General features: G+C 40.3%; 1 protein-coding gene and 1 long non-coding RNA gene across 7 annotated transcripts in view; one reads left to right on the forward strand and one right to left on the reverse strand.

The window, feature by feature from the left end:
* Positions 1 to 1,688: 1,688 nt before the first annotated feature.
* On the reverse strand, positions 1,689 to 18,581 carry LOC130678997 (uncharacterized). 4 transcript variants are annotated; one of them, XR_008991978.1, is made up of 6 exons: positions 18,357 to 18,581; positions 17,664 to 17,793; positions 17,408 to 17,485; positions 16,323 to 16,400; positions 15,970 to 16,016; positions 1,689 to 4,546 (listed from the first exon to the last, which is right to left on the reverse strand). It is a non-coding gene; the product is annotated as an uncharacterized LOC130678997 (long non-coding RNA). The 4 variants fall into 4 exon arrangements; XR_008991979.1 differs by lacking the exon at positions 17,408 to 17,485 and having other exon boundaries at positions 18,357 to 18,577; XR_008991980.1 differs by lacking the exon at positions 16,323 to 16,400 and having other exon boundaries at positions 18,357 to 18,577.
* A 189-nt stretch (positions 18,582 to 18,770) lies between these two features.
* LOC130678994 (metallothionein-1A-like) overlaps positions 18,771 to 27,443 on the forward strand; it is a 64,944-nt gene continuing 56,271 nt past the window's right edge. For all 3 annotated transcript variants that reach the window (XM_057486596.1, XM_057486597.1, XM_057486595.1), the window contains exon 1: positions 18,771 to 18,942. The gene's annotated coding sequence lies outside the window, so the exon portion shown is untranslated. The remainder of the gene's footprint in view (positions 18,943 to 27,443) is intronic.

Raw genomic sequence — 27,443 nt, forward strand, 5'->3', positions numbered from 1 at the left:
CTTTACTGTGCCTCAGTTTCCTTCTCTGTAAAATATGTACCCTACTTGCCTTATGAGAGCATTGTGAGGATGAAAGGGCCTGATGGATATGAAGTGCAACTTCTAGTGCACCCAGAGGGGGCCAAGCCTTGTTACAGCACATTCTGCAAGGCATGCTGGTGAACCCGGCTGTCCAGTCTGCATGCTGGAATTTTGACTTCACTTGGCAGCAGGGTAAACCTATCTAGGAAAGGCCTGAAGGGATTATCTACCTTGGGAGTTTATAAAGAAAATACATTTTTATTAATTCAGAACAGCTGGAAGTAAGCTGTGAAGTGAGGACCACAGCTTACTGAAGAGCTCCTTCAGGATGCCCACAGGGGTAACCACTGACCTGTGCAGTGTGTTCCTTTGGATTCCTTCTCACTGAGGCAGTGACAAGAATGTCTTTGATTTCATCCAGTGGGTGTAGTTTTCATCATCATCTAATTCCCTGATGTGCTCTTCCTGTCCCCACAGCAGTTTTTCAGTGCCCTCTTCTCATGGTAAGGCTTCCTATAACAGCTGCAGAGAATTCTCCATTTCTTCATTCGAGTGTTCAGAGTTGTTTTAGTCTGTTCAGGCTGTTATAACAAAAATACCATATACTGGGTGGCTTATAAACATTTATCTCTCTCGGATTTGGGTCTGGAAAGTCTAGATGTGGCTACTGGTAGATTTGGTGTCTGGAGAAGGCTGATTCCTGTCCCAGACAGCTGTCTCTTTGCCGTGCCCTCACATGGTTAAAGGGGCCAGGGGGTGTCTCAGGTCTCTTTGGTAAGGGCTCTAATCCCATTCCCGAGGGACCTGCCCTCATAACCCGAGCATATTCTAAAGGCCCCACCTAAATACCATCACATTAGGGATTAAGTTTTCAACATAGGAATTTGGAGGAAATGCAAATATTCAGTATAGCAAAAATGTAGCCTTATGTTAGAATCTTTACCAATTTTTTTGTTCTTCCAGCTGCTTCTGTTCTTAATTGCATCAGACTTAGGAGGTTCCTGTTTCTGTGTTGCTTGGAATGTTTGTTGCTGGTAACTGGTTGTTCTCGGTATGAATTCTCTGTCTGGGTGCTCTCCAGCTCTCTGTCTTCCTCTAAACTCAGCCAGCTCTGATTTATATGTCTGGGAATCCCTGCTGAGCTGTGGAGGTGACTGGGGTTGGGGCAGGGCTGGAGTAGTTTGCTTTTGGAAAGAGTGCAGTTTGCCCTGACCTCAAGCTCAAAAGAGAGTCAAATTCTGGCTGCCATTCAATGTCAAGATTTGGGCAGAGGAGCAGGGTTAGGATTCTTATCACACATGAGTATGATTCTGACTAGAATTCATCAGTTACTGGCTGACTCTGAGGCTAGGAAGAGGGTTTTGAAGCTCAGAAATGCAAACCTGAACTTTTGCCAGGGCCTCAGTGGCATCTCCCAGGTGCAAGGATTCACACTCTGCCCTTTTGGGCATAGGCAGAGTCACTTCGAGACAGAGCAGAACAGTAAAGAAAGCCTTTCCCTGACAATCCCTCCTGGCTTTGGTGTCCGATTATTCCAGACCCAGTGGTGTTTAAACACACCACCGCCTTTGAAAAAGTTCAGTGCCTTATAGAATAACTGACATAGCAGTTCCTCTGGACATGGTGGCACTCATGAGGAAGAAACAGCATCCATGGGCTGGAAGAAATAGAATTTTGGCAAAATTTTAATGGCTTCCTGCTTTATGACCTTTCAGCACTTCCCAAGGTAAATTCCATTCTTTACTTCCCCACACCACTCCTGCAAACCCAATATTACCATTTGACGTGGAGCTTTGAGTCAGGCCAAAAGGAGCAATGGACAGAGAGAGATGCTCACAGGGGAAATGGTGACACAGGCAACCCCATGAGGACCCACTCTGTTGTCAGGGCTCTTATATTAGTGTGGGGAAGATAACACTACACCCTAAAGGACAAGCATTAATGCAACTCTTCTGCTTTTCACCAAGTATTTATCCTTCCTTTTCAATCCCCACAGCTTGCCACTCTGCATTCGGGAATGCTGAATGTCGGAAGAAAATAACCAAAATGTAAAACTTTTGAGGGAGCAGTTTGGGTGCATTGTTTTCTTGATTTGTTTCCCAGGACTTTCAGGTGAGAGTTGATGCTTCTTTTTAGTCTTAGTTGGATGAGGTCTAGCTAATTAAGAACTGACACAAGAGTGGGCATAGGAGAGAGGCCAGAAACACATCTTAGTCAGGATAGACTGGGTTTTGCTATGGTAACACATCTCAGGAGTTTACTATGATAAAGGTATATTTTTTGCCTTTATGTGTCCATATGGGTCATAAGCTATATATCCATATGGTTCAGCTGAGCTCTTGTCCATGTGGCTTTCATCCTGGGACCTGGGAACGTGGAGGAGGATCTATCTAGAAACATTGATGGTGTTGTTACAAACCTGGAAAAGTATGATGAGCCACCACTCACTGGCTCTTAACCCACCTGCTCGTAAGTGATACATGTCTTACCTGCTTGCATTTCATTGACCAACATAAGTTACAAGGCTACATCTGAGTTCACAGGATATGTTCTGTTCTCCTGCAGAGGGGTTCCATAAGAGGGGCTCTTAAATATTTGTCAGGATTGGGATTCTACAATCTACCACACCCAAGTATATAAAATATTTAGTGTATGATTAAGATGCATTTCAAGTATTTGAAGGAATGGATAAAACCACAGGTCATCCTGGCAAAATCAGTTAATTATGTGGAAAAACAAAATAAAACTAGATTGTTATGTCATACCCCAAAAGAAGAATGGATTAGTGCTAAAGAATTAGAAGAAATATAGATTTATAATATTGGATATTGAAGGCTTCTTTATGTACAACCCAAAGGTAGAAACTATAGAGGCCAAGGCTGGTAGAGCTGGCTATTTGAAAATCCGTTGGTAAGTAAAAACGGTCATAAGCAGAACTAGAAGCTAGTAGCAAATGGGATAAAAGTATTTGCAATTTCAGTAGCAAAGAATCAATATTATTACTGGGAGAAAAGTTTTGATTCATCAGAAAGATAGAGGTGTGCTCTGGTTATTCCAAATGGCTGGAACCATGAGGGGGCACTCCACCACGTCTGGCCCTCCCTTTCCTATCACCCCAGATGCACCGGTCTTTCCAGAGTGTCACGGAAATAATAATCTTTGCCAATGAGACGGCAAAAGGGCTCCTGGAGCCTCCAATTCTCTGTCACAGAAAATATTTTAACACAGCCCGTTGGAAACATTGTCCCCACTTCTATAATACGATCTAGAGAAGAAATTCTAACTCAGAAAGAAGAGTGGGGCCTTTACCAGAATGCTTCCCTCTTTTTCTCTCCTCCCTTCAGAAGTGACTCTTTCACCATTGAAGACCAGAGGCCTTTTGTAGGTCTGGGAAAGCAGGGTGGATGAAAGGGAAGGGTAATTAGGGCCCTGGGGTTCTCAGATTCTTCCTAGTTTACCTCCTTCTGCCAAAGAAGTTTTGTACTTCTCCCAACACACCAATTATTGATAAATGATCCCTAAGCAACTCTTGCCTACTATCTCATGAAGAGCTCTTAAGAGCAGTCAGACTTCAGCCTGGGAGATTTCCAAGAACATATCTTACTCCATTCCAGGTGCTATTAGATTTGTGGGTAAATCCATCCCTCCTGGGCAGAAGTCATAATAAGCAAATGGCTCCTGTATTAGCATTAGTATCATCCAGCAGATGGCAAGGCCTTTCAGCCTCACAGGAGGACAATGGCCTCTGGCAGTAATATAGCCAGATGCTACCTTTTCCAGTGAAATGTCTGGAATCTTTAAAAGGACTCAAAATTCCTCCTAGTGGCCTCAATAATTTCTCCCATTCATCTCCTAAATTCTTCTCTCCCTGACTGCCCTAGCCCACATGGATTCTAGATCCTAATTTCTCTTCAGCTAACACATTTCTCTTCTATGTTCTGCAATTTTCTGGTTAAATGTCTGCATACATATTTTGAGTTAATTCTCTTGTTTTGTGAACTTTAGCCAGTCTACCTGTTGTTATTCCTTCTGACTTGTACAAATCTTGAAACGGGAGGTGGCTTTGTTTCCTATCCTTTTCTGTGTCTAGTACAGTGCTAGCACCTAATAAGACAATAAATAATTGCTGGATGAATTTGTTGCTAAGTGTTTCCCATTAGAATAAACATTTCTTTGGTTCAAGCTGGACTGTAGCACTAATGAACCAGTGATTTCTGATTGTTGAGGCCTAGGTACCCTCTTCTAGGGTATTCTGTTGGGTCCTTCTGATAGGATTTATTGTCAATGTCCACAGTGAGAGAGTTCACTTCCATGTTGGCTGCACCAGCACATGGCTGTATGTCTTAGAAGAGCATTCTCAGAATGGCCTTGGTGCCCTTAAACGCAGGAGAGCCGTGAGTTGCTGGGCAAGGGTCTGATGTCCTTGGAGTCTTTGAAACAGCACTCATATTGAGCAGAAGAGAGCCATCAGAATAAAAGTAATCAGGTTCAGTGCTTTAGGCTTTCTGTGCCTCCGTTTCCTCATCTATAAAATAGGGAAAATAATCTGTCATCATAGGGTTGTTATGAGAGCTACATGAGAGGTAAAGTACTTAGCACCTGCTACATAGTCAGCACTGGGTAATCTTTAGCTATTCTTGGCATTATATGGCATCCTGACCTCACCAGTGTGTCCTGCTGTGTCCCCAGGGGTGTACAGCCATAGCCCAAGTCCAAAAAGTGGAGTTTAATAGGTGGCTGTTTTTTGAATCAGATCTCCCTTCAACTGTGCAGTCAAAGGGGGACCATATTTTGGGCTTCTTTCTCTCTTTTTGATTAAGATCCTTTGTCCCATGCCAGGTCCAGACTGTATCCTACTGATATCCCAAGGGACATTCCATGTAGTCAGGGTGGTGACACCATTATTTCAGCCTCCACCCTGCAGAGATGGGGTTGGTGTCTACAAGTTTCTTTCAGAGTAGGCCAAAGACTTTTAGAATCTGCTCACATCTCACCTCCCTCTCCATTGCTGCCATCATCTCCCTCTAGACCATGGCAATCTCTGCCAAACAGCCCCTCTGTTTCTATTGTTGCTTCGCACAGTGCATTCCCCCCAATAGCAGTAAATCAACTCCTACCCCTACTCCCTGGTTAAAACTCTCTAGAGATTTCCAGTTGCACCCAGAATAAAATCCAGTCTTTACTTTGGTTTCCAAAGTCCTATGTGCATAGGCCCCACCTGAGCCTCTGACCCATGACACCCTCTGTCCAGGCTCCAGGCTCACAGACCTTCAATCCATTGCTTCAAATGCAAAGCACATTTTCCTGCCTTTGAGCGCTTCTTTACCAAGTTCCCCTCTGCCTGGAATGTTCTCTCTGCATCCTCACATGGCTGCCTCCATTCTTATATTTCCATACTGTCAAGCCTTCCCTGACCATGTTAGTTCAGCACCACTACCCTCCTCCACACTCTAGAGACCCTTGTAATGTTTTATAGTCTTCATAGTAATTAATGCTATCAGTATTATTTGTTTGTGGCTTATTGTCTTTCTTCTTCCTTAGAGGGAAAACTTCACGGCAATCGGGCTTTGTCTGTCCCTGTGCTCAACACTGTATATCCACTTCCAGGGACATAGTAGGTGCTCATCCATTGTAGAATGGATGGATTCCCCAGAGGATGGCATCTGTTTAACAAACCTTTCTTATGCTATCATTGACAGCACAAATTCGATGGCTTATCATGCTACAAAACTTCCTCCTTAGCAGGGAAGAAAAAGGAGGTGAATGTGGCAGAAAAGCCTATCTTTACCACAGCTAGAAGCTGATATTTCTCTTTATTGTCTTATGGCATCAGCCTGCAGAAAAGATGTTTCATAGAGCAGGATGCTGTCTGATCTATCTGAGAGATGGAACGTGTGATCTATCTGAGAGATGCCTGAGGTACGAAGATGGCTGGTTCCTTTTCCAATGTGTCACGTTTTCTTTCGGCTCATGCTCCTACCCAGACACCTGGATAAGTTCTACACAGGACAGCCTGGTCCTTGGCAAAACTCCCCAACTTGTAAGTGAGCTGACTGCAACACTTTAAACAGAGATTTTCTTTTTTAATAAAATATTTCACAGATAAATTTGTATCACCTAAAATTCCATAATTCCACACCACCCCAAATAAGGGATCTGATTGGTACAGTGAGAAACATATGGAAAATGGATCCAAAGAGCCTGAATATGAATGAGGTCACCCCCAAACAAGCTGGGTGAGCAGGAAAATTCATTTTAATTCTCAAATGCCTCAGTGTGGCAACCATGGAAACACACTGCTCAGATATCCTGTTGCAGGACCATGATTGACATATGTGCTGCCCCCCCTCCCATCCCCAGGTGCAGGGTCCACCCCAGCCAAGCTTCCTGCAGGTTCTTCCCAGCCAGTAACCTAGGGCCGAGAGAGGTCAAGGCAGACCCACTGGGGGCACAAGACTCCTTCTGCAGGCATCTTTGGTTTGAGGGCCCCTCCCCACCAAGTCTGACTCTGCTTTCCTTGGAACAGTGCTGCCTCCTTAGATGCTTCTTACTTGATCCCCTGCCCTCCCTTCTCCTTTTCTCTCACAGGCCTCAGACCTGCAACAAGTCGGGAGGCTGTCCCTGCCTATGCCTGTTATTCCCTCAGTAAGTCACTTGCATGTCTAACCTGTCTTGGAATCTGGCAGAACCATCCAATACTCTCAGTTTTCTTGTTTGTAAGACATGGTCCACAGTCTAGGAGAGTATTGCCAAACTCTCTGATTTACTCCCATTTAGATGGAATGGATGACATCTGACCCCAAATCTCCATAAAACTGCCCTGTTTTTAGGATTAAAAATGAGGTGTGCAAAACTGCTAAGCATGGTATCTGGTCTATAGCTGGGACTCAGTGAGAGATAGATGAGTCTGAATAGATGTCTTCTACTTTCAGGCCAGTTTCTATATGAGAAGAAACTTCTCTGCCTTGAACTGCTCCATTACTCCAGACAGACCAAATGTGTGTGTGCTCAGAGCACAGGCAGCAGAGGCACTGTATTTTTTCCTTTCAAATTATTTGATATCATAGGAGAAAAAATGGACTCTTTTTTAACTTATTTTATGGCTTAGCATTATTTATTAAAAATTACCTAAGCAGGGGCAGAGCCAAGATGGCGGTGTGAGTACAGCAGTGGAAATCTCCTCCCAAAACCACATATATTTTTGAAAATACAACAAATACAACTATTCCTAAAAGAGAGACCAGAAGACACAGGACAGCAGCCAGACTACATCCATACCTGCGAAAACCCAGGGCCTCGCGAAGGAAGTAAGATACAAGCCACGGCCTGGCAGGACCCGAGCGCCCCTCACCCAGCTCCCAGTGGGAGGAGAGGAGTCAGAGAAGGGAGGGAGAGGGAACCCAGGACTGCTAAATAGACAGCCCCAGCCATCTGCACCAGAGCACAGACACAGTGCATGCGTGGGGTGCTGGAAACTAGGGAAACAGGACAGTAAGACCTGTGAGCAGGACCCGCAGCTGGCACCCTGGGACAAAGAAAAGTGAGTGCTTTTTGAAAGTCTTAAAGGGAAAGGGACCCCACAGCTGGACGGAAGTGTCCCGGGACACTTAGCCCAGCAGCTGAGAATCCCGGGGAACTCCGGGTGCCCTAACCTCCTAGGCAGCAGCACACCTCGGAGGCCCCTCACAAAACAGCCTCCTGCCATTTCCCCTCCAACGCGCCTCTGCCATATTGGAGCAGCAGCCTGAGGCAGGCCATGCCCACAGCAACTGCAGAGCTAAATGCCATAGTGGCCGGGCAAGAAGCAGAAGCCCCATCTGCGTGCAGCTGCCCAGCACAAGCTGCTAGAGGTCACTGTTCTCCCAGGAGAGAAAGGCCACAAACCAACAAGAAGGGAAATTCTCCAGCCGACACTTGCGACAGCTCCACAAACTATCTCTATCACCATAAAAAGGCAGAATTTGAGGCAGACAAAAATCACAGTCAACCCCTGAGAAGGAGATAGACCTAAGCAGTCTTCCTGAAAAATAATTCAAAATAAAGATCATAACCATGCTGATAGAGCTTCAGAGAAATGTATAAGAGCTAAGGGATGACGTCCAGAGGGAGATTACAGAACTGAAACAATCTCTGGAAGGATTTATAAGTAGAATGGATAAGATGCAAGAGGCCATTGACGGAATAGAAAACAGAGAACAGGAACGCTTAGAAGCTGACGCAGAGAGAGATAAAAGGATCTCCAGGAATGAAACAATATTAAGAGAACTGTGTGACCAATCCAAAAGGAACAATATCTGCATTACAGGGGTACCAGAAGAAGAGAGAGAAAACGGGATAGAAAGTGTCTTTGAAGAAATAATTGCAGAAAACTTCCCCAAACTAGGGGAGGAAATAGTCGCTCAGACCACGGAAGTACACAGAACTCCCAACAGAAGGAAAACAAGGAGGACAATACCAAGACACATAATAATTAAAATGGCAAAGCTCAAGGACAAGGACAGAGGTTTAAAGGCAGCTAGAGAGAGGAAAAAGGTCACCTACAAAGGAAAACCCATTGGGCTATCATCAGACTTCTCAACAGAAACATTACAGGCCACAAGAGAATGCCATGATATATTTAATGCAATGAAACAGAAGGGCCTTGAACCAAGAATACTGTATCCAGCACGATTATCATTTAAATATGAAGGAGGGATTACACAATTCTCAGACAAGCAAAAGTTGAGGGAATATGTCTCCCTTAAACCACCTCTACAGGGTATTTTAGAGGGAGTTCTACATGGAGCACTCCTAAGACTAAACAGATGTCACCAGAGAAAATAAAATCACAGCAAAGAAAGCAGACCAACCAAATACCAACTAAAGGCAAAAAATAAAATCAACTACCCACAAAAGCAGTTAAAGGAAACACAAAAGAGCACAGAATAAAACAACCAACATATAAAGAATGGAGGAGGGGGAATAAGAAGGGAGAGAAATAAAGAATCACCAGACAGTGTTTATAACAGCTCAATAAGTGAGTTACGTTAGACAGTAAGATACCAAAGAAGCTAACCTTGACCTTTGGTAACCATGAATCTAAAGCCTGCAATGGCAGTAAGTACATATCTTTCAATAGTCACCATAAATATAAATGGACTGAATGCACCAATCAAAAGACACTTAGAAATAGAATGGATAAAAAAGCAAGGACCATCTATATGCTGCTTACAAGAAACTCACCTCAAACCCAAAGATATGCACAGACTAAAACTCAAGGGATGGGAAAAGATATTTCATGCAAACAACAGGGTGAAGAAAGCAGGTGTTGCAGTACTAGTATCAGACAAAATAGACTTCAAAACAAAGAAAGTAACAAGAGATAAAGAAGGACATTACATAATGATAAAGGGCTCAGCCCAACAAGAGGATATAACCATTATAAATATATATGCACCCAACACAGGAACACCAGCATATGTGAAACAAATACTAACAGAACTAAAGGAGGAAATAGAATGCAATGCATTCATTTTAGGAGACTTCAACACGCCACTCACCCCAAAGGATAGATCAACTGGACAGAAAATAAGTAAGGACATGGAGGCACTGAACAACACAGTAGAACAGATGGACCTAATAGACATCTATAGAACTCTACATCCAAAAGCAACAGGATACACATTCTTCTCAAGTGCACATGGAACATTCTCCAGAATAGACGACATACTAGGCCACAAAAAGAACCTCAATAAATTCCAAAAGACTGAAATTCTACCAACCAACTTTTCAGACCACAAAGGTATAAAACTAGAAATAAATTCTACAAAGAAAACAAAAAGGCTCACAAACACATGGAGGCTTAACAACATGCTCCTAAATAATCAATGGATCAATGAACAAATTAAAATAGAGATCAAGGAATATATGGAAACAAATGACAACAACACAAAGCCCCAACTTCTGTGGGGCGCAGCAAAAGCAGTCTTAAGAGGAAAGTATATAGCAATCCAGGCACACTGAAAGAAGGAAGAACACTTCCAAATGAATAGTCTAACATCACAATTATCGAAAGTGGAAAAAGAAGAACAAATGAGGCCTAACGTCAGCAGAAGGAGGGACATAATAAAGATCAGAGAAGAAATAAACAAAATTGAGAAGAATAAAACAATAGAAAAAAATCAATGAAACCAAGAGCTGGTTCTTTGAGAAAATAAACAAAATAGATAAGCCTCTAACCATACTTACTAAGAGAAAAAGAGAATCAACACACATCAACAGAATCAGAAATGAGAATGGAAAAATCATGACAGACTCCACAGAAATACAAAGAATTATTAAAGACTACTATGAAAACCTATATGCTAACAAGCTGGAAAACCTAGAAGAAATGGACAACTTCCTAGAAAAATACAACCTTCCAAGACTGACCAAGGAAGAAACACAAAAGTTAAACAAACCAATTATGAGCAAAGAAATTGAAACAGTAATCAAAAAACTACACAAGAACAAAACCCCCGGGCCAGATGGATTCACCTCGGGATTTTATCAGACATACAGAAAAGACATAATACCCATTCTCCTTAAAGTTTTCCAAAAAATAGAAGAGGAGGGAATACTCCCAAACTCATTCTATAAAGCCAACATCACCCCAATACCAAAACCAGGCAAAGACACCACCAAAAAAGAAAACTACAGACCAATATCCCTGATGAACGTAGATGCAAAAATACTTAATATTTAATACTTAATAAAAATACTTAATACTTAATCTACTTAATCAACAAAATATTAGCAAACCGAATTTAAAAATACATCAAGAGGATCATACACCATGACCAAGTGGGATTCATCCCAGGGATGCAAGTGTGGTTCAACATTCGAAAATCCATCAACATCACCCACCACATCAACAAAAAGGACAAAAACCACGTGATCATCTCCATAGATGCTGAAAAAGCATTCGACAAAATTCAACATCCATTCATGATAAAAACTCTCAGCAAAACGGGTATGGAGGGCAAGTACCTGAACATAATAAAGGCCATATATGATAAACCCACAGCTAACATCATACTGAACAGCGAGAAGCTGAAAACTTTTCCTCTGAGATCGGGAACAAGACAGGGATGCCCACTCTCCCCACTGTTATTTAACATAGTACTGGAGGTCCTAGCCATGGCAATTAGACAAAACAAAGAAATACAAGGAATCCAGATTGGTAAAGAAGAAGTTAAACTGTCACTATTTGCAGATGACATGATATTGTACATAAAAAACCCTGAAGACTCCACTCCAAAACTACTAGAACTGATATCGGAATACAGCAAAGTTGCACGATACAAAATTAATAAAAAGAAATCTGTGGCTTTCCTATACACTAACAATGAACCAATAGAAAGAGAAATCAGGAAAACAGTTCCAGTCACAACTGTATCAAAAAGAATAAAATACCTAGGAATCAACCTAACTAAAGAAGTGAAAGACATATACCCTGAAAACTATAAGACACTCTTAAGAGAAATTAAAGAGGACACTAACAAATGGAAACTCATTCCATGCTCTTAGCTAGGAAGAATTAATATCGTCAAAGTGGCCACCCGGCCAAAGCAATATACAGATTTGATGCAATCCCTATCAAATTACCAGCAATATTCTTCAACGGACTGAAACAAATAGTTCAAAAATTCATATGGAAACACCAAAGACCCCAAATAGCCAAAGCAATCCTGAGAAAGAAGAATAAAATGGGGGGGAATCTCACTCCCCATCTTCAAGCTCTACTACAAAGCCATAATAATCAAGACAATTTGGTACTGGCACAAGAACAGAGCTACAGACCAGTGGAATAGATTAGAGACTCCAGACATTAACTCAAACACATATGGTCAGTTAATATTCAATGAAGGAGCCATGGACATACAATGGGGAAATGACAGTCTCTTCAACAGATGATGCTGGCAAAACTGGACAGCTACATGTAAGAGAATGAAACTGGATCACTGTCTAACCCCACACACAAAAGTGAATTCAAAATGGATCAAAGACCTGAATGTAAGTCATGAAACCATAAAACTCTTAGAAAAAAACATAGGCAAAAATCTCTTGGACATAAACATTAGCGACTTTTTCACGAACATATCTCCCTGGGCAAGGAAAACATAAGCAAAAATGAACAAGTGGGACTATATGAAGCTGTAAACCTTCTGTACAGCAAAGGACACCATCAATAGAACAAAAAAGGTACCCTACAGTATGGGAGAATTTATTCATAAATGACAGATCCGATAAAGGGTTGACATCCAAAATATATAAAGAGCTCACGCACCTCAACAAACAAAAAGCAAACAATCCAATTAAAAAATGGGCAGAGGAGCTGAACAGACAGTTCTCCAAAGAAGAAATTTCAGATGGCCAACAGACACAGGAAAAGATGCTCCACATCGCTAGTTATCAGAGAAATGCAAATTAAAACCACAATGAGATATCACCTCACACCAGTAAGGATGGCTACCATCGAAAAGACAAACAACAACAAATGTTGGTGAGGTTGTAGAGAAAGGGGAACCCTCCTACACTGCTGGTGGAAATGTAAATTAGTTCAGCCATTGTGGAAAGCAGTATGGAGGTTCCTCAAAATGCTCAAAATAGACTTACCATTTGACCCAGGAATTCCACTTCTAGGAATTTACCCTAAGAATGCAGCACTCCAGTTTGAAAAAGACAGATGCACCCCTATGTTTATCGCTGCACTATTTACAATAGCCAAGATATGGAAGCAACCTAAGTGTCCATCAGTAGATGAATGGATAAAGAAGATGTGGTACATATTCACAATGGAATATTATTCAGCCATAAGAAAAGAAATCTTACAATTTGTAACAACATGGATGGAGCTAGAGGGTATTATGTTTAGTGAAATAAGCCAAGCGGAGAAAGAGAAATACCAAATGATTTCACTCATCTCTGGAGTATAAGAAAAAAGAAAAACTGAAGGAACAAAACAGCAGCAGAATCACAGAACCCAAGAATGGACCAATAGTTACAAAAGGGAAAGGGACTGGGGAGGATGGGTGGGAAGGGAGGGATAAGGGTGGGGAAAAAGAAAGGGGACATCACGATTAGCATGTATAGTGTGTGTGGGGGCACGGAGAGGGCTGCGCAACACAGGGAAGACAAGTAGTGATTTTACAGCATCTTACTACACTGATGGACAGTGACTGTGAAGGGGTATGTGGGGGGAACTTGGTGAAGGGGGGAGCCTAGTAAACATAATGTCCTTCATGTAATTGTAGATTAATGATACCAAAATAAATAAATAAATGAATGAATGAATAAATAAACAAATATCAAAATAAAAAAAGAATGCAGCACTCCAGTTTGAAAAAGACAGGTGCACCCCTATTTTTATCGCAGCACTATTTACAATAGCCAAGAAATGGAAGCAACCTAAATGTCCATCAGTAGATGAATGGATAAAGAAGATGTGGTACATATACACAATGGAATATTACTCAGCCATAAGAAAAAAACAGGTCCTACCATTTGCAACATCATGGTTGGAGCTAGAGGGAATTATGCTCAGTGAAATAAGCCAGGCGGAGAAAGACAAGCACCAAATGATTTCACTCATATGTGGAGTTTAAGAACAAAGAAAAACTGAAGGAACAAAACAGCAGAAGAATCACAGAACCCAAGAATGGACTAATGGTTACAAAAGGGAAAGGGACTGGGGAGGATGTGTGGGAAGGGAGGGATAAGGGCAGGGAAAAAGAAAGGGGGCCTTACGATTAGCATGTATAATGTGGGGGGTGCTTAGGGAGGGCTGTACAACACAGAGAAGACAAGGAGTCTAGAGCATCTTACTATGCTGATGGACAGTAACTGTAATGGGGTTTGTTGGGGGGGACTTGGTGAAGGGGGGAGTCTAGTAACCATAATGTTCTTCATGTAATTGTAGATTAATGGTAATAAAATGAATTTTAAAAATTTATATTATAATCAGCATCAGATGTTTAAAATGATTAGCTCAAGGACCTGTTTTTAAAACTTAGGTTATTTAAGCTTTAGTTAGCAGGTTGACAACCTCTTAAGGTTTTCCTGAGGCCCCCAGAGCTATGAACTGACCATCAATCACTCAGGCTGTGTTATAGCCACTGAACTACAGGCACCAGGCTAAGAACACAGGTGATGAACTATCTAGGTTAACGGAAATGTTCTTTGTAGTGTTCAGTATGGTAGCCGTGATTTATATGTGGCTAAAGAGAACTTGAAATGCGGCTGGTGCAACTAAACAATGGAATTTTTAATTGTAATTGTAATGAATTTAAAAGTAAATAGGCACAAGTGGTTAGTGTTACCATACTGGACAGCCCAGACTAAGATTATCATTAAAATCCTGTGGCAGATTAATCCATTTTACTTCATATACCTGTTATTTGTAGTCATGGTCAGAAACATCAAATCTGTTGCTCATCTAACCTTTCTCACACTCACTTCTTCCCTCTACATTTCTTTTACTCCTCTACATTAACTAAAACTTCACTTTCCCCTCCTTCTCAAAGCTTTCCACTGTGCTCTCGAAAATCCTCTTCCATGGAAAAATTGTTATATCCTCAGCCCTTTTGCTGAATCATCCTCTCCATCTCCTTGCCTTAGCTGCAATTTGGCTCCTTTCGTCTACTGATAGCTTTGGAATCCTTTCAATTGGCAGATGTTTGTTCTTTTGCATCCCACAGACCTCAGGGTCAACAGAAGGTACTGATTTACCACAACCTGAAACTTCGAGGCTATCATTCCTTCACTACCCTGCAAAAATTCCAGCTGCTGTGAATCTCACATGATATTCACATCAGATCAATCCCTCCCTACTCCTGGTAGCACAAACTACCAACTTCCCAGTCATTACCTCTCAAAATTAATTGAATTCACTAAAACCTCCCACAGCCATGCCCACACCAGGCAGGTCCTTGTTCCAGCAGAAACATACTCTCAATTATTTCTGGAATATCAACATTCTAACCTCACAGGGCCCTATGATCCCTTACTCCTCTCTAATCTCTCCCTACCTCTCCAATCTTGATTTTCTTGCCTGTTTGGTAAAGATTTCATAATCATCGATACACTACTTTCTTACCAATATCTCCAACTCCCTGGCTAACAGAATCGATCCAACTTCATAATTCATTTAGTAAATACTTATTGATAGTAGTTGGTATTTTCCTACAAGAGCAGGATACACAGTAGAGAATCAAAAATATCATCTAAGTTCATAGAATTAATGAAATAATCAGGATTTGAACTAAACTTGTCTGACTCCAGATCTCCTAATTTCTAGCTCATTTCCCAAGATATTTGAAGTTTTACCCGACTTCTTAAAATTTGACCATACATCTACCAACTCTTATTTTATGTTTTAGATGACCTTCTCTACAGCCTCTCAATTTCCAGTCACTAAACCTACAAACATAAAAGCTCTGTACATATCCATTATTCCTCCCTTCCTATTACAAAGGAAGGTCCTTTCTCCTTCCAAAGGCTAATCCACTTGTATTAGTTTGCTTCCCACAATCTCAAGAATCTCAGTGTTTTCAGTTCCTTACCACTGCATTCACACTTTGGCTCTTGGCATGCTCAACAGCTACTTGTTCTTACTTGTGTTACCACACCCTTCTGTCACTAGTCCTCAAGTTTCCGCATGCCTCCACTTAGCCTCAGTTACTAGTATTCCTTCTGTCTACTTCTCTAGACTGTAAACTCCATGAGATTATTGAATGTTTTTATTTTGTTCACAATTGGATGCTCAATCCTTAGAATTTAAGGTATATGAAGGCATGTAATACATGCTGCACAAATAATTATGAGCACAGTATCATGCTTGTGACTTCTCTAGCCAATAATAGAATTTTAAAGTATTAATTCAAAATCATACAAGTAACAATACATCCTAAGGAATACAAAAGAACATACCTCTAGTTCATTTTCCAGTTTCATTACTTTAGTTTTTAATTGGTTTTCTATTAAAAAGAAAAGACAAATATTTCAATTGCTCAGATCTATCTTAAAAAAAGCTTTTAAATAAACATCAACAAGATAATAAAATTATTCTTTTCGTAAATCCCATCATGATTATAGTAATATGGCAACATAAGAGAGAATAACTATTTTATACTTGGGACATGGAAATAGGAGCTCTAGAAATATCTTTCAAAATAAATTGAGGCTATACATTTCAGAGATAAACCTAATTTTCTATTTCTTAATGAATAAATGGAACACACTATTAAACATCACAATAGACTTCTTTTTCCCAAGGTACCCACCAAATTTTGCTTGCTCTTCTCCAGCCTTTTCAACTTCTTCTAAAGCTAGCTCTACCTCTTGAGCTTTCATCTAAACAACTAAAAAAAGGGTTGTATCAATATGCCTTTATACTAGAAGGTAAACAATGAAAATAGGTATTTTTTTCATTTGCTATCCCAATACTTACCGACTGCAAAGCATGGCACACATGAAGACTTCTAGTAAATATTTGTTGAATTAACAGACAATTTTCTTAAGGATATAATTTCTAGATTCCTAACAGTTTGAAACATCTTTGATTCCTCTTTATGCCTCAAATCTTATATTTAGTATTGCAACTTTCCCACTTTTTTCTGTTCTGTCACTTACAGTCTATAATTTTATGTCTAACCTCCTTCATAACATTGTATTGCAATAGCTTCAAGTCCCTTCAGTTTGTCCTGTTAACACACCTAGTTTTACCTACTTAAGGTATATTTTTGTTATATATCAACTATTGCTCAGAAAACTTCAGTGGCTCCTTATTGCTGACACCCTGAGATACACCTTTAAAGCCCTTGAAAGGCTATTCCAAATTATACCCAACTTCTGTTTTCTCCACAATCTGCTATAAACTTTATGCACCTGTCTCCTCAAAAGCAAAGAGTAAGCATATTTTCTATTCCCAGTTTTCATTTATGATAACCTCCAGCTCTACAATCTCCTTAACATTTTACCACTGCCTTCTACTTACCTAGAGCTACTCATCAATCTTTGCCCTTTATTAGGTCTTCTCACACCTAACCTCTTCCCTTTCTAACAAATCTATATAGTTAGTCATCTGTATTTTTCATCTCCACCTCAAGATTACCATTAACATAACTAACATAGGACCTCTTTATGTTATTTTTAAACATAAGGCCATTCTGTTTCCCCTACACATTCTTTAAAGAACTTTAGAGCAGAAACTAGCAATGTTCTGCACACTACAACTCATGATCCATGTGTGAATATATCTTATTTTTGAGTGGTGCTTTAGACATTACAGAGTACTTTAAAAGAGATTATTATTCATGAAACTTCCTCTAATAGTCAAAGCTATTGTTAAAACCTACTGCATACAAACCTTCATTACTGACTGAGTAATTCTGAAAACGTGTATCACATTTTCTTGACTTTCATTTTTTAGCTCATTTACTTCCACCTAAGTAAACAGAAAAGCAACCATTTTACATTTTATAAATAACACCTAGGCAAAATATAAAAACTCTTACAGCTGTATCATTCAGTGATTTCAGCGAGCTGTATCATTCAGTGATTTCAGCGACAAGATTAATCATAGTTGTATGTATATATCTATGCATTATTTATTAATTAAGTACCTTAGATAAGGAAATGAATAAATTATCTGCCAATTCTTCTTGACAAGAAAGGTCATCTGGGTCAACTTTCATGATTTCTTTCCAGTTTATATTAGGGACCATCTTGAATTATTTCACTGTGCTTTACCTTCTGTAACAAAACAGGCAGGTATTAGCATTTTCAAGGTAAAAACATTACTGTTTTTACAGCAATCTGCAGTTTTTACATATTACATCTATGGTGTTAGCGAAGAGCTATGGCTCCTTAACCGCATAACAGTAAGTGGGTAAATAATCCTCATTAAAATTACAGCAATTAGCACAAACCATCAGATACTGTACTGGCTAAATAAACAACGACGGATTCTTTTCTAAAACTAATCTAGGTCAGAACTAAGGTTGAGTCCCCTCATCCACGTCCCCATACCGACGCGTGCGAACATCTAAGGGTGCCAAGCCCGGGGATCCTTGGAAGGCTGAAAATGAGCCCTCATTCGGAGAAACTGGAACTAAGGGTAAAATTTTAAACGACGGTAATTACCGATTGAAATGAGGGCAGTTGGGCCGGGGAAATCACAGGTGAAGCTAGAAGGCAGACGGGCTGCAGACCAAAGACTAAGGCGTCGGGAAGCTGGACTGTCGCACCGGGCCCTGAGGCTTAAGGAACCTGCATGGGAAGGAACTCGCTGCTCCCGCTCACCAACATCCACCTACCTACACCAAGTCTGGCAACCAGCAGCGGTGTCTCATCTACTGCAACCCCCGAGCCCGGCTCCGCCGCCCAGCCTGACCGCTCCCTAGCGCGGTGACAACAGAACCCTAGATCCCGCCACCTGGTCCAGAGCAAAAGATACCGGCGGCGGCTGCTAGGCCTCCCCATTTACCACCCCGCCAAGGCCGGGAAAAGGCCCCGGATGCAAGTTGAGCCTGCAGTTCACGACAGTGGATAATGCTTTACGTTTAGACAACCCTGCGGGGTCCCTGTACTCTGTGGCAAAGACTGTAGAAGGCGCGGATGAGGACTCCAAATCCCAGAGTGCACTTCTCCCTGGAGGCTTGTGCATGCTGGGAGCTGAAGTCTCTGGAATGAAGAGGGAGGCCGTCCCGGCGTGCAGTGCGGCGGGCTGCGCCCGTACTGGGGCGCTGGGGGAAGGAGCTGGAGGCGGGAGGCGCAGGGCTCAGGCGCGTCTCCGCTGGTGACCTGAGTGCGGTAGACGATGACTGCGACTCCCAAGGCGCCGCCCGCCGGATCGCTCTTCCTGAGGTTTCCCTAAGCCGTCTCCTAGGATACAACTCCCAGGTGAGGTGGGACTGCTGGTCAGCGGCGGCGGTGGAGTTGAGGGGAGCGGTCCCGGCTTCGAGAAGCTCGGACCGTGTGGGCGGAAGGACTCGGTCCCGGTGTAGAGGTGGGAAAAGCCCGTCTTCTCCTTAGACGTTTGTAAGTGGTACTGCAGGGGGTCCCCTCTGTAAGGGGGCGGGGGAAGTTTTAGCTTTTTTTTGCTGTCAGAATCCTCTTCATAAGTGGAGTGGGGGCCGCGCAGCCAAGATCGTGGTTTGGGGTAAATGAAGCATTGAGTAGAGGGCATCTCGTTCTCCGATACCGCCTGCCTTTCTTGTAGCACCATTGTCTTCGTGAACTGGAGGACTTTAAGGTTGAGGAGCTAGGATAGAGCGAAGGCTCTAGAGAGAAGAGTTTAGAATTTGTCCCAGCTAACTGCTGGGAGTGGAGAGAGACGAAGGGGCCTCAATTGTCACCAGTCCTGTGCTGTAACTTGCTTGGTTACTAAGTGTGTCCTTACATGAAAGTGCCTGCTCAGGTGTTTGCAGCTCTTCCTGTGCAAGTGTTGTTCATCCCTCTGTTCTCAGCCGTTCTGGAGTATAATATGCCACTAGGTAACTTCCTTAAGCTGTAGATTTGAAATCTAAATAACATTTTCCACTGTTTGGACAAGCGCCTCTCATCTTTACCCTTTTTTTTTTTTATAGCATTTAAAAATATAATTGACAGTAGACATTCCTTTTGAAAATAAAAAGAAATAGTAGATATCTCCAGACCACGTGTTTGGGTAAAACAAGAGATAGCTCAGTAGAAAATAAAAACAGTACTGATTTTGTGAGGTATATTTTAAAGACATTCATCAGATTTGAAACTATGGTGATTTTTTCTAATCCTTTACTGAGAGATTATATCCAAGTACCGTTCATTATTATTTTTTACCGTGCTGTACATTACATCCCCAGGACTAGTCTTGTCTTTCTCTGACTTACTTTACTTAGCATAATCCCCTCAAGGCCCATCCATGTTGTTGCAAATGGCACAATTTCATTCTTTTTTAAGGTTGAATAATATTTCATTGTGTATATACACACATTTTCTTTATACATTCATCTGTTGACGGATACTGAGGCTATTTCCATTTCTTGTCTGTTATAAATAATTCTGCAGTGAATATGGGGTACAGATATCTCAAGGTAGTGATTTCGTTTCTTTCAGATTATGACCAGAAGTGGAATTGCTGGGTAATGTGGTAGCTACGGTTTTAATTTTTTGAGACATCTCCATACTGTTTTCCAGAGTGGCTGCACCAGTTTACATTCCTACCATCAGTGTCTGAGGGGTACCCTTTCTCCACATCCTTACCAACACTTGTTATTTCTTATCTTTTTGATAATAGCCGTTCTGACAGGTATGAGGTAAATATGTCATTATGGTTTTGATTTGCATTTCCCTGTGATTAGTGACTTTGAGCATCTTTTCAGGTGCATGTTAGCCATCTGTATGTCTTTTGAAAAATGTTCAGATCCTTGGCTCATTTTTAAATTAGATTGTTTTTTGTTACTGAGTTGTGTGAGTACTTTATATATTTTGGGTAATAACCCCTTGTCAGAAAGATGATTTGCAAATACATTCTCCCATTCTGTAGGTTGCTTTTTCATTTTCTTGGTGGTTTTCTTTGCTGTGCAAAGCTTTTCAGTTTGCTATAGTCCCACTGGTTTATTTTTGCTTTTGTAGCCTTTGCTTTTGGTTTCAAACCCAAAAAATCATAGTCAAGACAAATGTCAAGGAGCTTACCCCTGTATTTACTTGTAGGAGTTTATGGTTTCAAGTTTTATGTTCAGGTCTTTAATCCATTTTGAGTAGATTTTTATGAGTACTGTAAGATAAAGTCCCAGTTTCATTCCTTTGCGTGTGGCCCTCCAGTTTTCCATTGATCAGAAAGACTAGCCTTTCTTCATAATATATTCTGGTCTTTTATTTCCAGGCTTTCTATTCTGTTCCACCCGTGTGTGTGTGTGTGTGTGTGTGTGTGTGTGTGTGTGTGTGTTTATGCCAATACCATACTGTTTTGATTACTACACTGAAATTATCCCATTAAATCTTCATAACAATCCATTGTAAAAGGTGGTTATATTGTCCTCATTTTCCAAATAAGTTAAGAAACTGAGGATTGGAGTGGGTTTATGCTGTGCTCAAACTTAAATGGTGTAATTGAACAGAGATCTTTCTGGCTGGAAGACATGTTCTTAACAGTTATGCTGTCTCCTAGGCATGCTGGGAACCCTATTTGTAAAGTGCTTCTTCAGTCTTGCTATCTATAGTAAATATATTCTTATTATATAACTTTGTTTACTCAATAATTTGAATTACATATTCCTTATTTAGCAGGGGAAGGTAGGGATAAAATGTCATGTACTATGTTTAAAACTGCTTATTTATTTTCATAGTTGGAGGGCCACACGCAAAGGAATGAAACTGGGACTTTATCTTACAGTACTCATAAAAATCTACTCAAAATGGATTAAAGACCTGAACATAAAACTTGAAACCATACTGTTTTGGAATCTGTTGCAGCACCTTGTTTTTCCATTCATTATAGCTATTATTTTCCATTTATTCATTTACTAGTTTTGTTTTGTCACTATTGGTCTTTTCTACACTTGCTCCCCTCACACTTATATTCCCAGCAACTCAGGTTACCTGGTCAAATGGTAAATTTTATTCTCATTTCTGAAGTGAAAACAGGTTCAGAGAAACCAAGTAATTTCCTAATAGTTAATGAAGGTAAGATTGTAACCCATATGTCATTACAGTCATGACTAAATGCAAAATCTTGCTTAAATTTACTTCTTTTGCTCATTCTAATATTTTTAAGCTTGTATATCACACTACACACTGGAGATAAGCAGGATACAAGTTATCTATGGTACAAGTCCTAATGCACTGTAGTATATTTGTAGCTAACTGAATAAAATTTACCTCAAGTTCAGTCACTCACTATATAATTTTGCAGAAAATTGCTTAAACTTGCCATTATTTTTTCATCAAATTTTCTGCATGAGTCAGTTTTTACCAAGAGAAAGGATTTATGTGACAATTTTATAAATGGCCTCACTACTGGAACACTTGTCTGAACTTGCATTCTTCTCTGCGGTTTTATGAGCAGTTTTATCTGACTAAAATTACTTCACAGGAAAGTCTTGACTTTTATAATTGCTTCATCTGTTTTCTGTACCAGTCAACCTATATTCCATTCACTTTTTTGCTGCCTTATCAAGAAAGTGAATGATAACCTACTTCTTCAGCATCTAATACAAAACATGGCCATGAGAAATTTAAAATCCACTATTTGTAGTAAATGTTTCATTTTGCTGTGTTCTCAGGGAGAGAAATCAGTGTGCAGCAAGCTGTGGACATTGAAAGACTTGAAAGATGAGTTGTCCTTGTGAATGCAGACTTTGCAGATGCTGCAGGCCAAAGTTTTACAAACTTTAATAAAGTATATTAGGTTTTTATTAAAATAGTTAAAATCATGAAATTATTGAACTGAGAGGACTTAACTTTCCAAGCTAAATATCCCAGATCCATGTAGTTTTTCTACAGGTTAATTTTTCCACAATTGTACTGTTGGATTATTAGAAAAAGTGGGCACTCAGTACAATTCTGTTGAGGAATTATATTAAGTTCTGGATCTCTGTAATATAGCTCATGAGTGATTTTCAATTGCAGTTGGATTTTTTGCACATATTTAGTGACGTTTCACTTTTTTAAGCAAACATAATCAGTCATCCCATCTATTCAGAATATGTGTTTCCTATAGGGAAAATGCAAGTTCCTGTGGGCAGGATCCTCACTGGACCCTAATCTACTTGCCCACTGCACACATACAATGCCCACAGGCATGTGCTTGCACATGTGTTGGCAATGAGCCTTTATAAGAGCTCCACCCAGTGCTGTGTTGGGCTGGCAGAGACAGAAGCTCAGGGGAATTGCAAACTTGCCACTTGCAAATGTGATTCTAGCACTCGACCTGGCACTGTGAGAATAAAGCTTGGTATTAACCCTTTTACATCCAACATTCTGTTGTCGTCGCTCTGTCTCAGTGAATCCAGAGTGAACTTGCCCAGAGTTGAAATCCCCGTCTGGCACAATAGTTGTGAATATGCTTGTATGCCTAGAAAAAGAGCTGGAAGTTTCCAGTTTTAGTCTATTCATGTGGCTATAAAGTACCCTAGATTAGGTAGTTTATAAACAATGGGAATCTATTTCTCACAGTTCTGGAGGCTAGGAAGTTCAAGATCAAGGAAAGCATCCATAGTATCTGTGTCTGGTGACAGCCCCGTTCCAGGTTCACAAAAGGTATCTTTTTGTTGTATCTTCACAAGGCAGGAGCAAGGGATCTCTCTCATGCCTCTTTTATAAGGACACTCATCCCATTGGTGAGGGTGGTGCTCTCATGACGTAATCATCTACCAAAGGCACCACCTCCAAATACTATCACATTGCATATTAGAATTTAACGTGAATTTTGGGAGGATACAAACATCCAGTCTATCATTCCTGCAACTAACATTTAACAATGATGTGCTACATTGTACAGTAATAGCCCCTGTGAATGTGCTTCCCTCTCTCTATGCCTTTATGTAACCCTCTCCCCTTTGCTGGCCTCTGCCCTTACAAGTGGCTCTTTTGGACATAACTTAGGATGACTCCAAAACTGAGCTCTTGACATGCATAAGAACTAGCTCCCTCTCCCTTTCTCTCATAAAATACTTGGAAACTCTTGAAAAATTTGTTACCTTGACTCTTGAGACCTCTTACACATTGATTCTAGGTTTGCCTTGCTTGATGGATAGTAAAAAATACGCATTAAGCAGAGACTTGAAAGGGGTTTGTGCATTAAGACTTGCCCTCCTGAGATCATCATTTAAGAAGTTCAGGTTAATCTACAGAGTATGACCTTAAGTAGCAGAGACTAGCTTTCCAAGCTGAGCAGAACTATATATATATATATATATATCATTTATAAAGTATCATTGTATACAATTTTATAAAGGTTTCACATAAACAAGATTGTGGTTTCAGCATTGACCCATATTATCAAGTCCTCACCGGCCCCCCAACCGATTGCAGTCACTGTCTGTCAGTGTAGTGAGATGATATAGAGTCACTAATTGATTCTCCCTGCTGTACTGCTTTCCCTGTGATCTACCTATATTGTAAGTGTTAATTATAGTGCCCCTTAATCCTTTTCTTCCTCCCTTCTCACCCAACCTTCCCAACCCCTTCCCTTTGGTAACCGCTAGTCCCTTCTTGCAGTTTGTGAGTCAGCTGCCATTTTGTTCCTTCAGTTTTGCTTTGTTATTATATGCCACAAATGAATGAAATCATTTTGTACTTGTCTTTCTCTGCCTGGCTTATTTCATTGAGCATAATACCCTCTAGCTCCATCCATGTTGTTGCAAATGGTAGGATTATTTTCTTTTTATGGCTGAATAATATTCCATTGTGTATATGTACCACCTCTTCCTTATCCATTCATCAACTGATGGACACTTAGGTTGCTTCCATACCTTGGCTATTGTAAATAATACAGCAATAAACATAGAGGTGCATATGTCTTCTTGAATCAGGGATTTTGTTTTCTTCAGGTATATTCCTAGGAGTGGAATGACTGGATCAAATGGTATTCCTATTTTTATTTTTTTGAGGAACCCCCATACTGCTTTCCACAATAATTGAACTAATTTACGTTCACATCAGCAGTGTAGGAGGGTTCCCCTTTCTGTGCATCCTCGCCAACATTTGTTGTTTCTTGTCTGTTGGGTGTTGGCCATCCTAACTCGTATGAGGTGATATCTCATTAAGGTTTTAATTTGCATTTCCCTGGTGATTAGCGGTGTAGAGCATCTTTTCTTTTCATGTGCCTGTTGGCCATCAGAATTTATTCCTTGGAGAAGGGTCTGTTCAGATCCTGTGCCCATTTTTTAATAGGGTTATTTTTTTTTTTTTAGGTGTTGAGGCGTCTGAGTTCTTTATATATTTTGGATGTTAACCCCTTATCAGATAAGTAGTTTACGAATAGAGTCTCACATATTGTAGGATGCCTTTTTTTTCTGCTGATGGTGACCTTTGCTGTACAGAAGCTTTTTAGTATGATGTAGTCCCATTTGTTCATTTTTTTATTTTGTTTCCCTTGCTGGAGGAGATGTATTCAGAAAAAAGTTGTCCATGTTAATATTCAAGAGATTTTTGCCTATGCTTTCTTCTAAGAGTTTTATGGTTTCATGACTTACATTCAGGTCTTTGATCCATTTCAAGTTTACTTTGTGTATGGAGTTAGACAGTAATCCAATGACATTCTCTTTTTTTGTTGTTTTTATTTTGGTATCATTAATATACAATTACTTGAGCAACATTTTGTCCAGTTTCATTCTCTTACATACTGCTGTCTAACTTTGCTAAAGAGGCTGTCTTTTCTCCATTGTATATTCATGGCTCCTTTATTGGATATTAATTGACCATATATGTGTAGATTTATATCTGGGCTCTCTATTGTATTCCACTGATCTATGGGTCTGTTTGTGCCAGTACCAAATTGTTTGGATTGTTGTGGCTTTGTAGTAGACCTTGCAGTCAGGGATCATAACCCCTTGCTTTATTCTTCCTTCTCAGGATTGCTTTGGCTATTCGGGGTCTTTTGTGGTTCCGTATGAATTTTAGAACTATTTGTTCTAGTTCATTGAAGAATGCTGTTGGTATTTTGATAGGGATTGCATTGAATCTGCAGATTGCTTTAGGCATGATAGCTATTTTGACAAGATTAATTCTTCTATCCCTGAGCCCAGGATGTATTTCCATTCGTTGGTGTCTTCTTTAATTTTTCTCGAGAATGTCTTATAGTTTTCAGGGTATATGTCTTTCACCTCCTTGGTTAGGTTTCTTCCCATTATTTTATTCTTTTGGATATAATTGTAAATGGAGTTGTTTTCCTGATTTCTCTTTCTGCTCATACATTGTTAGTATATAGGAATACAAATGATTTCTGTGTATTAATTTTGCATCCTGAAGCTTTGGTAAATTCAGTTTTTCTTGTAGTTTTTCAGTGGGTTCTTTAGGTTTTTCTATGTACAATATCATGCCATCTGCAAACGGTAACAGTTTTACTTATTCCTTACCAGTTTGGATGCCTTTTATTTCTTTGTGTTGTCTGATTGCAATGGCTAGGACCTCCAGTACTATGTTGAATAAGAGTGGCGAGAGTGGGCATCCTTCTCTTTTTCCCCATCTTAGAGGAAAAGCTTTCAGCTTTTCACTGTTAAGGATGATATTAGCTGTGGTTTGTCATATATGGCCTTTATTATGTTGGCATACTTGCCCTCTATACCCATTTTGTTAAGAATTTTTATCATGAATTGATGTTGAATTTTGTCAAATGCTTTTTCAGCATCTGTTGAGATGATTGTGTGATTTTTGTCCTTTTTGTTGATGTGGTGTATGATGTTGATTGATTTTTGAATATTATATCATCCTATCATCCCTGGAATAAATCCCACTTGGTCATGATGAATGACCTTATTTATTTATTTATTTTGTTATCATTAATCTATAATTACATGAAGAATATTATGTTTACTAGACTCTCCCCTTCACCACGTCCCCCCCAGAAGCCCCATTACAGTCACTGTCCATCAGCATAGTAAGATGCTATAGAATTACTATGTCTTCTCTGTGTTGCACATCCCTTCCTATGCCCCCCCCCACATTACACATGCTAATCGTAAGGCCCCCTATCTTTTTCCACCCTTATCCCTCCCTTCCCACCCATCCTCCCCAGTCCCTTTCCCTTTGGTAACTGTTAGTCCATTCTTGGGTTCTGTGATTCTTCTGCTGTTTTGTTCCTTCAGTTTTTCTTTGTTTTTATACTCCACATATGAGTGCAATCATTTGGTACTTGTCTTTCTCCACCTGGCTTATTTCGCTGAGCATAATATCCTCTAGCTCCATCCATGTTGTTGCAAATGGTAGGATTTATTTTCTTCTTATGGCTGAATACTATTCCATTCTGTATATGTACCACATCTTCTTTATCCATTCATCTACTGATGGACACTTAGGTTGCTTCCATTTCTTGGCTATTGTAAATAGTGTTGCGATAAACATAGGGGTGCATCTGTCTTTCAAACTGGGCTGCTGCACTCTTAGGGTAAATTTCTAGAAGTGGAATTCCTGGGTCAAATGGTATGTCTATTTTGAGCATTTTGAGGAACCTCCATACTGAATTCCACAATGGTTGAACTAATTTACATTCCCACCAGCAGTGTAGGAGGGTTCCCCTTTCTCTACAACAATTGTCTGTCTTTTCGATGGTAGCCATCCTTATTGGTGTGAGGTGATATCTCATTGTGGTTTTAATTTGCATTTCTCTGATGACAAGCAATGTGGAGCATCTTTTCATGTGTCTTTTGGCCATCTGAATTTCTTCTTTGGAGAAGTGTCTGTTCAGCTCCTCTGACCATTTT

This window comes from Manis pentadactyla, chromosome 10 (assembly GCF_030020395.1).
Source record: "Manis pentadactyla isolate mManPen7 chromosome 10, mManPen7.hap1, whole genome shotgun sequence".
NCBI classification, from domain to species: Eukaryota; Metazoa; Chordata; class Mammalia; order Pholidota; family Manidae; genus Manis; species Manis pentadactyla.